Raw genomic sequence first — 15,775 nt, 5'->3', positions numbered from 1 at the left:
CCTCCTTCTAACCAGCCTCCTCATTTGAGGGAAGTCCGCCCGTCGGAAGTCAAGGGTTTTTGTTAGAGATTTGCCTGGTATTCTTCCCCCAACGTGCATGTCAAAACAGATCACAGCATGATCATTGTTCCCCAATGGTTCAGTAACATTTACATCTCTAACCAGGTCCTGTGTACTGCACAATATTAAATCCAGAGTCACCTGTCCTTTGGTGGACTCCATGACTGGCTGCTCTAAGCCACAGTCATTTAGCATGTCAAGAAATCCGATCTCCTTATCATGACCAGACCACAAATTGACCCATTCTATATGAGGATAATTGAAGTCCCCCATGATTACAACCCTGTCCCTCCTTGTCACCTCCCTGATCAGTTTCCTCATTTCAAGGTCCCCATCTGATTTCTGGTCTGGAGGACGATAGAACGCCCCCAGTATTACATCGCTGCACAAGCCTGGTAATTTAACCCACAGAGATTCTACGGTGGAGTCGGACCCACCTTCAATCTCTACTTTGCTGGATTCTATCCCTTCCTTAACATAAACGGCCACCCCACCTCCAACACGCCTCTGCCTGTCCCTCCTGTAGATTTTATAGCCCGGGATTGCGGTATCCCACTTGATTCTTGAGAGACCCCACTTGAGAGACCTTGATTCTGACTACACTCAATGCATTTCAAATGACAGATCTTATCTACACCTACCAGGCCTGGTTCGAGGGCAAATGATGCATCCTCATTGTTGTCATTGCCCCTGTGTGTGCATGCCCAGCTGGACACCCCCCATCCTGCTGTGCCCCTTCCCCACTTCAAAATGAAGAAATTGGCAAAGGAGAAAACGGGGTGGAGATGGCAGCAGCGCTACTGTATACGATGGAAAAACAGGATTGCTCACTTCTGCCCCCTGGTGGGTTGTGAGCCCATGTGAGGTGGATTGTGGGTTGGGCCCTACCAACGGCCCTTGCATCCAAATGGCTCCAACTTGGAACCAGATTTGGCGTCCCCGGAGTCTCGTTCTGGGTCGTCCTTGGCTGGTGACCCACTCTACTGGCCTTCTGAGGCCTCATAATGTCCTGTAGAAGACTCCAAAACCCACTTCCATTTTTCTGATGTTAAGATTGGGAACTGCTGTGTTAGCCAAATGACTCGTGTCACTACTGCTTACAAAGCACACTCAGAAGCCCCTGCATCATCACAGTGTCTCAAGAGGATGTTCCCCGTGGCTCATGGGGAGGGCGGATGAAGCAGCCTATGTCTTCTCTTTGGGTAAATCAAATTTCTCCACAGCCCCACAGAGAATGACAGGTGCTTCATGGAGAAGGGAGGAAGAAGATGCTACTACATGAGTTTGCCAGAAACACCATGACTCAGCTCTCTGTCAAAGGAAACCCAAAAATAACCAGTAAATTCTCAAGATAATGCAGATGTGAAATCCTCTAAACTACTTATATAGGCTTCTCTCTATGGCAGGATTCTCAAGATAATGCAGATGTGAAATCCTCTAAACTACTTATATAGGCTTCTCTCTATGGCAGGATTAGTCTGCATCAACCAGGAATGACAAGGGACACAAAAGAATGTTGACATGAAACACTGTGAGTCAGAGTTAGTGACTAATTAACAGTTTGGTTAATTAGTTAGTGACTAATTAACAGTTAATATCCAAATTAACAGTTTGGCACCATTACGTGGACTTCCTTTCCATATAGATTAAGATTCTTTAAATTTGAAGAATTATCAAATTTTCATAATATTATGAAACACATTTCAGGAAAGGGGTAAAACATAACCTGCAACTGCTAAGAAATCAAAATATTCCATGGGTTTTTCTACATTAATTTTATTGAAGTAAAGAGGTTTGGGAGAATGAATATATTCTATATTAAAGCAGGATCATTCCTATAATAAAGTCATTATTACCACTACATTGACACAGAAATGTGGAACTAAATTGCTCATTAGAAAACCAACACATGGATGAAGTTTAAAAGAGTAATGACTGTGTATAGATCAGCATTTTCCATTGTATTCAATGAGAATAAGTGTTAATTTTTGTTGATTTTGTATTTTTTAAAATTTTTATGTATTTATTTTTCTTATTACTTAAATCTTCTTATCAACAGTTCTCTTCTGTTCAAATCAGGCTGCACTATGATAATGTAGCATTTGGGGGAAAAGATGCAGACCAGCAACCCAGCACTGGAGGCCAGGATGGAGAAGATCTCCACAGCCGCCGTGTATTTCCCTGTGGTGCTCAGGTAAGCTGGTATAAAGGATAACCAAACAATGCAAAATATTAGCATGCTGAAGGTGATGAACTTGGCTTCGTTGAAAGTGTCTGGCAACTTCCTGGCCAGGAAAGCCACACTGAAGCTGATGAGAGCCAGAAAGCCCAGGAAGCCCAACAAACAGTAAAACATGGTGACTGAACCCTCGTTACATTTCAGTACAATTTCTGCAGTCAGTGAGTTCATGTCCAGACTGGGGAATGAAGGGGAACTTGCCAACCACACAGTGCAAAGGATGGCTTGAAGAAGGAAGCAGGTGAAAACCATATAACATGCTAGTGGTTTCCTCACCCATTTCGTCATCTTAGAACCTGGTTTGGTGGCCATGAAAGCAAGAACCACAATCATGGTTTTGGCCAATACGCAAGAAACGGCCACTGAGAAGATGACACCAAATGCAGTCTGTTGAAGGAGACATGACACCTTCTCAGGTTTGCCAATGAACAGTAAAGCACAAAGAAAACAGAGCAGGAGGGAGATGAGAAGAGTGTAGGTGAGATTCCGGTTGTTGGCTTTGACAATGGGAGTGTCCTTGTGCTTAACGAAAATCCCCAGCACCACAGCAGTGGCAAAAGAAAAGATGAGAACAAACATGGCTAGACTCATTCCCAGAGGTTCTTCATAAGACAAGTACACAATGTATTTTGGAATGCACAGATTCTTGTCCTTGTTTGGATAGCGGTCTTCTGGACACTGAAAACAGTGATCCGTGTCTGGAAAACAAAGCATGGCTTTCAATATGACATCCCAATGTATGATTAATTGCATAAAGTGCAATATTATAAAGCCCCAAATCAGTTGAATATTCAAAGAAAACATTCCTCAGTTTTCATGCATTTTAAAACTCAATTCTTGAGACCATTGAGGCAAAGGAAGAAGGATAATCTCTCCTCGAATAGCAGAAGGCAGGAGAGATAACTATTTGTCTGGCTGTGCTTGAATATCACATTTTGTGTCAGAGAAATACAACACAATACTTAAAGGGTTACATACAGTGCTGTTTTGTAAATAAAAAGGTGCAGGAACTCACAACTTGTTAATCTTTTAAAAATGGCTTACATGAGTTCCATGTAATAAAATTACTCTAAACAACTGTGGGAGTAAGTACAAAAAAAGGAATTCTTACACGAGAAGGGTCCTTAGGTGCACATAGAAACTGCTACGTTTGCAAACAAGGGATTAAATATGGTTTAATTCAGGTATCAGAATACTCTGTGTCTTTGGGAACGCACTTGGCATGCAACTGTATTTTCTCTGCTGCCCTGAGCACCTGCTGTGCATTGCTGGAGAAGAGCTGCAAACGCTGGCTGGCAGAGGGCATGCTTGTGGGGGAAGGATGAGGAGGATCTCTGGCAAGGCTGGACAGCACGTTGTACACACGTAGAATCCCTTTCCACCTGCCCTTAGCATGTGAAAACGAGTGCAGATATATATCTCTGCCAGGATTAAGAGCCCAATCCTAGGTATTCTGAAGTAAGTCTCATTCTAGTCAATGGAGCTTACTCCCAGGAAAGTGCCTAGGATTGCAACCTAAGAGCCCAATCCTATGCATGTCTACTCAGAAGTCCACTTTAGTGAATGGGGCTTACTGTGGATAGGATGGCAGCCTCAGGGCCCAATCCTGTGCCTGTCTCCTCAGAAGTCAGTCCCACTAGAGGCAGAGGGGCTTCCTCCCAGGAAAGTGTGGAGAAGACTGCAGCCTCAGAGCCCTTCCTCTGCCTGTCTACTCAGGCTGCAAGGCCATGACACTTTCCCAGGAGTAAGCCCCATTGAACACAATGGAACTTACTTCTGAGTAGACATGCTTGGGCTCTCAGGCTGCAAGGCTATGCACCCTTTCCCAGGAGCAAGCCCCATTGAGCACAATGAGACATACTTCTGAGTAGACACACCTAGGCTCATGCTGCAGATTGGCACAGGGGCTGCACCAGCCAGCTTCCTTCCCCTCATCCTCCACCAAGCCAGTTCCTGGGTGTTCCGTGGGTGCCGCAGCCTGTCTCCCTGGCTGGCTGGCTGGCTGTCCGTCCTCCTCCTCCTCGGCGTCAGTGCGTGTCACCTGCACCCTCCACTGGCTTAGGAAGCTGCGCTGGGAAGCAGAGCGTGGGGGAGGGGAGGCAGGCTGGGCTCAGGTGAGAACTTGAAGATGGGGCAGGAGGGGGTTGTTGTGTGGTCAGGCAGGGGCCTGGTGGCCGCCCACCCTGCACCCCCCAGCACCCACCCAGCAAATGCCTCTATTTTGCTCCCCCCTCCTGGAATGCCTCCAAAGGGGAGGGGCCCCTGCAAAAAGGTGCCAGAACTCCGTCCCCCTGCGTTCCATTAGAAAAAAAGCCCTGGTTACATACATCAGTGTGGCTTTATCAGACTGGATCCTCTTAGTAGCAATCACCAGCACTGCATTCTGTACACATTTTTAATTCTTAGGACAATTAAGGATAACAACCAGCAGGGCTTTTTTTGTAATGGAACACACCGGAACAGCGATCTGGCACCTTTTTTCCCCCCTCCTTTCTGCCCCCACCTTTTTTTCCCCCTGCCTGCACCACCCCGCCCCCTTTTTTTCCCCTCCTCCTTGCCCCCACCTTTTTTCCCCTGCCTGCACCACCCCGCTCTGCACTGCTGGATAGGGAGGGATTTGAACCTTCAACCTTGTGTTCCACAGCCCAGCACTCTCTCCATTGGGCTATAGGAAAGCCTATTGTCAAAATGTTCAGAACTAATATATAAGGTCTTCAGCCCAGCTGGTGGCTATCAGTGCCTCAAGTATTAGTTCCAAACACTTTTGAGCCTAAGAGCTCTGGTGGCTCAGTGGTTAAACTGTAGGTCTGTGGAGGGGTTCAAATCCCACTGAGGAATAATTTTTCTTTTTTAAGGTGGGAAGGGTGCTCCATGGCTGCAAAATATAAAGGTTGGTTGCTAGTTGCCAAAAGGGGGGCCAGTTGAGGCTGCAAATATATATATATATATATATATATATATATATATATATATATATATATATATATATATATATATATATATATATAGAAAATGTAGTCACCGAAGAAGCACTGAACAACATTGAGAGCCTGCCTGTGCTGGAAGAGCTTGACAGTGAACCAACCCTAGAAGAACTTCACGTGGCCCTGGACTCCCTTGCCTTTGGCAAGGCACCTGGAAAAGACAGCATCCCTGCTGAAGTCCTAAAATGCTGCAAAGAGATCATAGTCACTGAGCTGCATGAAATCCTCTGTCTCTGCTGGAGAGAAGGTGGAGTACCTCAAGACATGAGGGATGCAAACATCATCACGCTGTACAAGAACAAAGGTGACAGGGGTGACTGCAACAACTACCGCGGCATCTCTCTCCTTAGCGTTGTAGGAAAGCTGTTTGCCCGAGTTGTACTAAAGAGGCTCCAGGTACTTGCAGAGAGCGTCTATCCAGAATCGCAGTGTGGATTCCGAGCCAACAGGTCCACCACTGATATGGTATTCTCCCTTAGACAACTGCAGGAGAAATGCAGGGAACAACGACAGCCACTCTTTATAGCCTTCATAGATCTCACAAAGGCTTTCGACCTGGTCAGCAGAGACGGCCTCTTCAAGATTCTCCCCAAGATTGGATGTCCACCCAGGCTCCTCAGCATCATCAGATCTTTCCACAAGGACATGAAGGGCACTGTTGTCTTCGATGGCTCCACATCAGACCCTTTTGACATCCGAAGCGGAGTGAAGCAGGGCTGTGTTCTTGCACCAACCTTGTTTGGGATTTTCTTCGCTGTCCTGCTGAAGCAGGCCTTTGGAACTGCAACAGAAGGCATCTATCTCCGGACCAGATCAGACGGAAAGCTCTTCAACCTCTCCAGACTGAGAGCAAAATCCAAAGTCCAGCTGAAATGTCTGCGTGACTTCCTCTTTGCCGACGATGCAGCTGTCACTACCCACTCTGCCAAAGATCTCCAGCAGCTCATGGATCGTTTTAGCAAGGCCTGCCAAGATTTTGGACTGACAATCAGCCTGAAGAAAACACAGGTCATGGTTCAGGATGTGGACTCACCTCCCTGCATTACAATCTCTGAGCATGAACTGGAGGTTGTCCATGACTTTGTGTACCTTGGCTCAACGATCTCCGACACTCATTCTCTCGATACCGAGCTAAACAAGCGCATCGGTAAAGCAGCTACCACGTTTTCCAGACTCACAAAGAGAGTCTGATCCAACAAGAAGCTGACGGAACATACCAAGATCCAGGTCTACAGAGCTTGCGTCCTGAGTACACTTCTGTACTGCAGCGAGTCATGGACTCTTCGCTCACAACAGGAGAGGAAACTGAGCGCTTTCCACATGCGCTGCCTCCGACGCATCCTCGGCATCACCTGGCAGGACAAAGTTCCAAACAACACAGTCCTGGAACGTGCTGGAATCCCTAGCATGTATTCACTGCTGAAACAGAGACGCCTGCGTTGGCTTGGTCATGTCGTGAGAATGGATGATGGCCGGATCCCAAAGGATCTCCTCTATGGAGAACTCGTGCAAGGAAAGCGCCCTACAGGTAGACCACAGCTGCGATACAAGGACATCTGCAAGAGGGATCTGAAGGCCTTAGGGATGGACCTCAACAAGTGGGAAACCCTGGCCTCTGAGCGGCCCGCTTGGAGGCAGGCTGTGCAGCATGGCCTTTCCCAGTTTGAAGAGACACTTTGCCAACAGTCTGAGGCTAAGAGGCAAAGAAGGAAGGCCCATAGCCAGGGAGACAGACCAGGGACAGATTGCACTTGCTCCCGGTGTGGAAGGGATTGTCACTCCCGGATTGGCCTTTTCAGCCACACTAGACGCTGTGCCAGAACCACCTTTCAGAGCGCGATACCATAGTCTTTCGAGACTGAAGGGTGCCAATACTATACTATATATATATATATTATTCCTCAGTGGGATTTAAACCCCAAGCCTCTGGCTTCACAGATCTACAGTTTAACCACTGAGCCACCAGAGCTCTTAGGCTCAAAGTGTTTGGAACTAACACTTGAGGCACTGATGGCCACCAGCTGGGCTCAAGACCTTATATATTTGTTCTGAACACTTTAACTACTGTATAGGCTTTCCTATAGCCCAATGGAGAGAGTTTCCTATAGCCCAATGGAGCACCTCCTCACCTAAAAAAAATGAGGTGTTTCACTCCAGCTGTGGCAGGAGTGCTTTTGCTATCAGGGAGCTCACACGGGATGTATGTATGTGTGTGTGTGTGTGCGCGCGTGCGCGCATGTATAAAAAATGGTTAATAAATAAATAAATAAATAAATAAAAAGTTGTGAGTGCCTGCACCTATTTTTGTACAAAAAAAGCACTGACAACCAGTATAAATCTGATCAACACAATACATTTAATGTCTTACCGTTTTTGTTTGAAATTTTCCCTTCTGGGCAGGGAAGACAATCATAACAGCAAAATGGTTTCCCTTCCATCTTTGTCCTTCTGTATCCTGAATGACAATTCTCGTTGCAAAGCGAAAGGGGCTGTGCCTGTCCAATCATGGGGAAAAAACAAAACAAAAACAAAACAGGATTTGTTGGGATGCAAAAGGTATGTTTTCACTTTCACTGGTCAATCCAGATTTGAGATATGGTTTGCTGCTCACCCAGATGAATGAGGAAAGGGAAAGTGACTTGCAAAGCAGCTTAGTCAGAGAAACTGAAACTGTCTAGAGAACCAGCACTTCTCCAAACCCTCATCTTGTTGCTGTCAAAACAATACAGAGTGAGCAGCAAACCTGTTTTTGATCTGCTATATTGGTACCCTTGGTTGCTTCAGATTGGATCCCTTCTGAAAAAGGAAACCAAGTTCCCATAGAGCGGCCCCCCTCCCAGCTACCAAACAAAGAGTTGTTAGATCTAGAAGGGTTTCTAGATGCTTGTCCATAAAAACACAGACATTTGTGGAAATTAGGTATGGATCCTGGATGAGATAGGAATAGACATTTTGGAGACTTGGGTTTCTCCAACTATACCTACCAGAACAAAAGAAAACTAATGCTCTTCTGGGATAAATGGTAAGTGTTCAGTCCAGGTTACCCTTGGTAGCTAACTTCAATGCAAAATCAAACAAGCCTGATTGGGACAGAAAGCATGATGAGATCAACAGAATAAGGGCCATTGGAGAGGTCACTGTACACCGTCATCAGTGAGTTGGCCGTGGAGGAGGTGGGAGCAGAAGGAACATGGGATGTGTTGGGGTTGGGAGGGGGAAAGTGCAAGGGGGAAAGTGCAATGGGGGCAAGAGGGGAAATTGCCAGCAGAATGTCTGTGCACTGGTATGCTAAACTTCTTACCTAACCCTTATTTAATTCTCAAGAGGCACATCAGTGCATCAAATACAGATTTCTCGACATTGAAAGGCAAGGTATTTATAGGATGACAAACAGAATATGTTCCCCGTTAAGTTGGGAGATCCCTGTATTGTATGGTCAAGTAGCCTCACAACTTTACTCGCTGCACACTTTTCAAAAAAGGAGAGCTTTCTCCCTTACTAGATTTAATGTGCTCCCATCAGCCGTCCTTTATGGGAAATTCCTAAGATAGCTCATTCTGAAAGGCGATGCCCTTGTGGGCTGGGTTGTGTTGAGACCTTTATCCGTTCCATTCTTAATTGTCCCTTCTACTCCGAGATCATTCAAAAATATTTGGATCTGATACTGAGAACAATGGAGGGCTTATGAATGAGGCAGGAATCTCGGCCTAGGAGAGGGGGTGAAGGGGGTAATTTGTACCTGGGCCCAGGATCAAAAAGGGGGCGCAGGAACCAAAAGAGGGGGCCCAGAAATTTCCTGAGATCTGACATTTTCTGATCTTCTCAGACTTGTTGCCTTCCTGAGATGCTGGGGACACTACTACAGGCACGCAGTTGCAGCTACTGGCAAGCCATATCTGCTTGGGAGTGTGTTTAGTCTTCCGTGTTACTCTATCTGTCTGCCGATGCTCAGCTGTCTTCACCCTCCCCCATCCTGTTTTGCTCCTCCCTGCCCCCATTCTGCTTGTCGGTAACTACTTTCCCCCACTGTGTTTCACCCCTCCCCCTTTGCAAAGGGGCCCAAAACAAAGTTTTTACCCCCTGATAAAATTCCTCTCAGAGGCCCAGGCAAGAATACGCTACCTCCTAACTGATTCTTCTGCGGAAATAACAGATACTGTGGCACTTTCCTATATCAGCTCATTGAGATGCGCAATCGAGAAGTGGATTTGTTTTCTGGCTGACCAAATGTATACAGTTGTAAATTTGTTTGTTTTTTATTGCATAAAAAACAAACATTTTTATTGCATTTATGTCCATATCTCGATACTTACTAAATTCTATACCTGCAAAACAGCTGCCACAGAACCAAGGACACCCATTGGAAAAGCCCTTTGGGAAATGGAGGCTTCCTCCAGGATAAGGAAGTGAATGTTCCCTTACCTCCAAGTTTTGCTAATTGAAAATTTAGGATCAGAAATCATAATTGAAAAGAATCTCACCTAATTGACAGGACACAAAAAGAGCATTTGTTTAATTTCTGAATTCTGAATAATTTTTCAACACGGCAGAAATATCTGGAGAGAGTCTCCACATGTAGCCAACTACCTGGTTAAACCTGCTGGGCCATACAAGGGCATCATCTTCAATAGAAAGCAAGATGTCTTCTGAAACCTTAGGTTCTATTCTCCCAACTTTGACTCTGCGGAAGGACTGGTTTGGGAATGTGACCCAGTTGATAATATCAAATCCAGCAGCTAAATTTCCATCTGGATCAAAGGAAACCATTTCCCCAGCACTGTTGTTGAAGGAGAGACTTCTCAGGAAGTAGTGGAGCTAAGTAGAGGGAAAAATCACAAGCTGCACAAAACAACGCAAATATCCAACAAACTGGTCACCTGCCAGGTAGACGATTCTTTCTTGAAAGCCTGAACCAGGCTAAGTGGGACGGAATTCATAGTAGTAGTAAAAATTAAGTGCCACAAAAACTCTCAAATTAAATGAATAACAAGAGAATATAGCAAAATATGCAAGGTGCCAGTCATAGCCCTGGCACTGAATACAGTAACGTAAGTAATAAAATGCAGAGGAGATGACATCATAATTTAGAAACTAGTGAATACATCATTAGTCCCAAACGGGAATGACAAAGAGGAAAAATACAATGCTGCTTCTATGTGATTATAAGGAGGTTGCACTGCATCCTGCAGATGGACAGTTCAGAGACCTCCTCTGGGTAAGGGACCGTTTGTTGCCTTATTCAGGGTTAAGCCTCTGAGGCTCAGCTGGATCTACTCGGTCATGTGCCTTGTGGACCTGGGTCAGGGAATGAGGTCTATGAAGGGGGTTGAATTTGGTGGACACTACTGCTGCCAAACCCACCGCTGCCTACCTTCCCCCTTGCCCCTGTTCTGCTCTCCTCTGCACCATGTAATTTGTGGAAAGAGAAAAGCCCCCTCCTATGAGGCTCCATGGATGCTGGAATTCCCAAGGTGAACAGGTCTGTCTTCAGAACCTTCCCCAAAAAAGGTAAAGTTGCGCCCATCAGAGTTCCATGCAGACTAGAGGAGTGACTTCAGGTGTCCACACTACCTCTACCTCAAGAAATGGTTTAGTATGATTAACTTAACCTACACTGATAACGAAAAATCATAGAAGATGATCACAAAGGAAGATGCAGTTGTTATCTCAGTTCATATGTCGGTAGTTGAGAGAAGGTTGGTAATCAAATTACAATCATCCATATCTAAATAATTCAAGTTCATTAAGGAATTAATATGAGCAGAACCACTGGCTGCTTTATTTTTAGCATGGAACCTGGAAATGTCCTGACACATGGATGCTTTTCTGAAAGGAGATGTTTGCTTGTGATGTAGGATCTGTAGTACACCTGGAAAGGATGAGCCCTGCCACCCCCGTTTTAATATGCTCAGGACATTACCTGCCACGGCTGATGATTCCTCAGATTCCACCTCTTTTCATTTGCTTTGACTCTGTGTTTGAATTTGGATGACTGAACGGCATGCAAAGCATGTGCCACAGAATAGACTGCATTATAGATGCTGTAACTGTGGCTGGTCATGCTCATTTCAAAAACAGAGCTGGGCAGAGTCTCCAGCTTTTCCTCCCCAGTGCAGATTTCCCCATCCACCTTGGAGCTGGGGAACACACAGCCAAATGCCTGTTCCCAAAACACTCTGATAAAACCATCTCCTTTGTCCGAGGCTGGTTTTCTGTTATGGAGAAATGTGCTGAATCCTGTCACCTGCTTTGAATGAATGGCAAAGGATAGAGCACCGTGGATGAAGTGGATGTCCCAACCTCCTTGAAAGGGAAGTGACATTAGTTCCATCTGAGCTGTCATAAACCAGACCTTGCTTTTCCTCTTCATGGGTACATCCTCAAATACTGGAATTTCAAGCATCAATCTCAAGATTATTGTGGTATGAATTTCCCCATGTATGACTACCACATTGGCAGTACTTCCCATGACAATATTATATAGCCCAAGACAGTTGTCCATTTTTTTCAACCAAGTTATTTGAAAAACATCCTGGTGGAAATTTTTCTATGAACTCAAAACAAATACCACTTTGGGAAAACGTGGGAAGCACATCTTGTATAAACTTCTCTCCAAGGTCATCATCTGCACAGATCACCCCAATCCATATCCAGCTGAAATGAAGAAGCAAGTGAAGAATCCCTCTATATTGATGGGCTCCGTTTGGGAACAGGCAGTGGAAGAAAGCAGCTTCCATCTGGTTATCCATCACTGGAGCAGAGTCATATGTGAGCTAAATAAAATATTATTTTCAGGGGAAAAAAATTCAAAATTAAAACTACTTTGCATGTGAGCTACAGTGATGCATCACACACAATAGAATATCCATGTCAGATTGTAAGCTGCTTTTCAGAGATAGGTTGCTATGCTCTCTCTCTCTCTCTCTCTCTCTCTCTCTCTCACACACACACACACACACACACACACACACACACAAGACCTCAGTAGTTGGGCATCTAGATTGCATCTGTTCTAACTGCACACCTTACTTGTGGAATCTTGTAGATGCTAAGGATGGTTGCCATGTGGCGAAGAAGGTAAGAGCTAGGTCCTCCAATGATTGCTTCTGTACAGTTGTTGATCTCACACTTGTAGTTAGGGATGAACCCACCTCGTGTGGAGAGGAGCTCCAGAGATGCATGGTAGATCCAGACTATACTTAAATGACTGTTATAGATGTTGAAACCAAGGGTGCTGTTGGGTAAGATCTTGGGATTTTCATTCAGCTCACCGACAGCAAAGACCAAGGCCATGATGTGTTGGTAATGTTGAGTCAGCACCCTGCAATGACAGTTATATGATGCATTAAAGTACACCTGCTTCAGAATGTGGCATTCCCAGCATTATTTCAATACAGCACATGGTCCTATTCCAGGGAAGTGCAAATGGACATCATGATACAAAACAGAACTTTGGGTTTTATATGAGGTGGTAGAACTACTTTGGACGCTCCTACTTAAAACAGATATACAAACATTTAATGCTTCAATACTTAAAAGTAACCATAAGAGACCGTTAGCATGCCATTTGCATGCTGGCATCTTTGTTCCAGCTTCCTTAAACACACATATCAGAGGTGCCCTATGACTGGGGGAATATTGTGGGAAGGCGGGACACTCTTGCGCTCCAGGAGCAGATGCAACTCGGCAGCTCAGTCATCTCCAGACAGCATCCTTGCCCATCTACCCTTTCTATAGTCAGAGACTAGCTGCTTGTTCTTTGAAGACCAGGTAGGAGCTTTTCTTTTTAACTGCTAATTGGCTTGTAATTGGCATTTTTTTCTTTTTTCTTTTTGCCTACCCCAGACCGTAGTTGGGCATTCCGGTGTTTTCAGTTAGGTTTGTCCCCATTTAGGTCACTTTAGCTGGTAGCGTTCGGGGCAGAAGGTAAGAATAATCATCAGGTGTCCATTCTGAGGCTGCATGGCCAGAGGGTGAGCCAGTACCACTCTGCTGATGCTTGACCAACTCAAGGAGGCTGACTGGAAATTCCCTGGATGGTAGAAGGAAATGAGCCTTATGGCCTGGCTGGGGGGCAAATTCCAGCTCAGCTGCCTCAACTCAGAAGGGTTGGCTATGACAGGCACACTCAGTCTTGGACTCAGTGCAGTCTTGAGTCAGACAGTACGCTTGGCCCCTAAAGGAGAAGGTAGATGGCTAAGGGCTCAACCCTATCCAACTTCCCAGCACCAATGCAGCTGCAATGCAGCCCCTAGATAAGGAAACAAACATTCACTTATCTTGAGGAGGCCTCCATGACCGCCCCAACACTGAATGCCACACATACCCCCCTTGGCATAGCTGCATCGGCCCTGGAGTGTTTGATGGGATTCGGCCCTGAGACTGTTTCTCCCAGAGTCCGATCCACGCACATTTTGGGAAGTTAAGTTTTGCCCTGCTGTGTATTTCAAAATAAATAAAGTGGCCCTGATTAACTCAGCGACTTTGTTTTGTGTCTTTATTGCAGGTTCATGGGTAAAACAGAAAATGTAATAAATGCTTAAATATTGCCTAAACTATTTTAGCATTTCAAATATTTAGCACTTGGAATATTTAAAATAAATGTCCAAATAGTGCATGGAAAGAAAAGCATGTCTGAAAACTTGAAAAATACCTTTTTAAAAAATAGCAACAAGATATGTTCTAAATAACTTGAGAAAGACTGCATGCAAAATATCTCAGGAAGATAAGCATGCAAAAAAAAGCTGACATTGCTGTATAACCAGAAAATTCTTAATCAACAATTCATGCGACAATTAGCAACAAGATGTATTCTAAATATCTTGACAAAGTTTGCATGCAAAATATTTCTGGAATATAAACATGCAAAATGACATGCTGTACGGCATTGCTATGTAGCCAGAGAGTTCTTCATCAACAATCCATGCTGTCTGCAGAGAAGTGCTTACAGAAAATGGCTTGGAATGTTTTGGATTCCTATCTGAACAAGCTGCAGAAACATTGCTGGCGATGGATGATTGAGTGGGGCAGTCAGGGCTATGCTGTCATTCTAAATAAGATTTCTGGTTTAGCCCCATAAATCAACCAAAGCTAAATTTTACCCATCTTACATATTTAGCAAAGCAATTCCTTACACAAGGCCATCAATGTGTTCAGGAGAAGGACGCTTTTCAAAGGCTACTTTGTTTAAAAACAAGTAGTTCTGAGCAATGATGCTACCAATGACAAAGTTTCCAGGTTGATAATACTGGTGATCAATAGGAAGAGGCTCACAGACATTGCATTTACGAACGAGCAACTTGCAGTCTGTCTGAGGCAAGAGGACTAATATTAATATCATAAATGCCACCATCTTGCATGAAGTTCTTTCTAGAAGTAAATTTGCCATTCCCCATTTACATTTGAGCATCCGTGGGAAGCACAGTTGGGCTTCACTCAAATTACTTGGAGCCAAAATGCCAAGTAATGCCAAGTTTCAGCATTCGGGCTCAGGAATTCTCTAACCTCAACTGTGAGTGCCACAGGAGATCTTAACAGCAGCAGCCTTCTGACTTTTTGTTTTGGTACTGACCACTGTATTTCCCAAGGGTTTTCCTGGAGAAGAAGCCATAGAAACAAAGATAATTAGATAAGTACAGGGTGTGTAATCACCTGCTTCAAATTATAATTGGTCTGACTATGCAGAAGAAAAACATGTTCCTCAACTTCTCAGCAGAACAATTCTCTGGTCCCCCTCAGTGGGACATCAAAACATTCATTAGCTGGTGATGACTGGCAGGAAGAAGAGCCACCAGAATCCTCCCTCCTCCACACCTGCTCCACTTCACTTTAAAGAACCTGGTGAAGGAAAAAAAGGAGGTGGAGCGGGCAGCAGTGCTACTCTACTCCATTGAGAATCAGGGGAAATGGAAAAATGAAGTCAACAGAATGGAAAGTTATACCCATAAAGGAGAAATAGTTTGCAAATTGTTATCTGCAAAATTGGAAGGAAAAAAATCACCTACAGCTGCCCCTTGGTATTGGTGGATTTCTTAAGGGCAGATGCATTTCTGTTTGCTTCCCCATATATATTACCCCATATATTTATATATATTACCTCATATATATATTACCCCATTACCTATATATTCATTTCTTGGATTCTGGGTTGGGCCCTACCAACTGCCCTTGCATCCAAATGGCTCCAACTTGCAGCCAGATTTGGCGTCCAAGGAGTCTCGTTCTGGGTCGTCCCTGGCTGGTGACCCACTCTAATGGCCTTCTGAGTCCTCATAATGTCCTGTAGAAGACTCCAAAACCCACTTCCATTTTTCTGATGTTAAGATTGGGAACTGCTGTGTTAGCCAAATCACTCATGTCACTACTGCTTAAAAAGCACACTCAGAAGCCCCTGCATCATCACAGTGTCTCAAGAGGATGTTCCCCGTGGCTCATGGGGAGGGCGGATGAAGCAGCCTATGTCTTCTCTTTGGGTATATCAAATATCTCCACA

At 44.8% G+C, this 15,775-nt stretch overlaps 1 pseudogene; it reads right to left on the bottom strand.

Moving 5' to 3' along the window:
* Positions 1 to 2,095: 2,095 nt before the first annotated feature.
* LOC136653737 (vomeronasal type-2 receptor 26-like) lies at positions 2,096 to 14,635 on the bottom strand (annotated as a pseudogene).
* Between the last annotated feature and the right edge of the window lie 1,140 nt (positions 14,636 to 15,775).

This window comes from Tiliqua scincoides, chromosome 5 (assembly GCF_035046505.1).
Source record: "Tiliqua scincoides isolate rTilSci1 chromosome 5, rTilSci1.hap2, whole genome shotgun sequence".
Taxonomy (NCBI): domain Eukaryota; kingdom Metazoa; phylum Chordata; class Lepidosauria; order Squamata; family Scincidae; genus Tiliqua; species Tiliqua scincoides.
The sequence above is the reverse complement of the archived record's forward strand: the minus strand, read 5'-3'. Positions and strand labels throughout refer to the sequence as shown.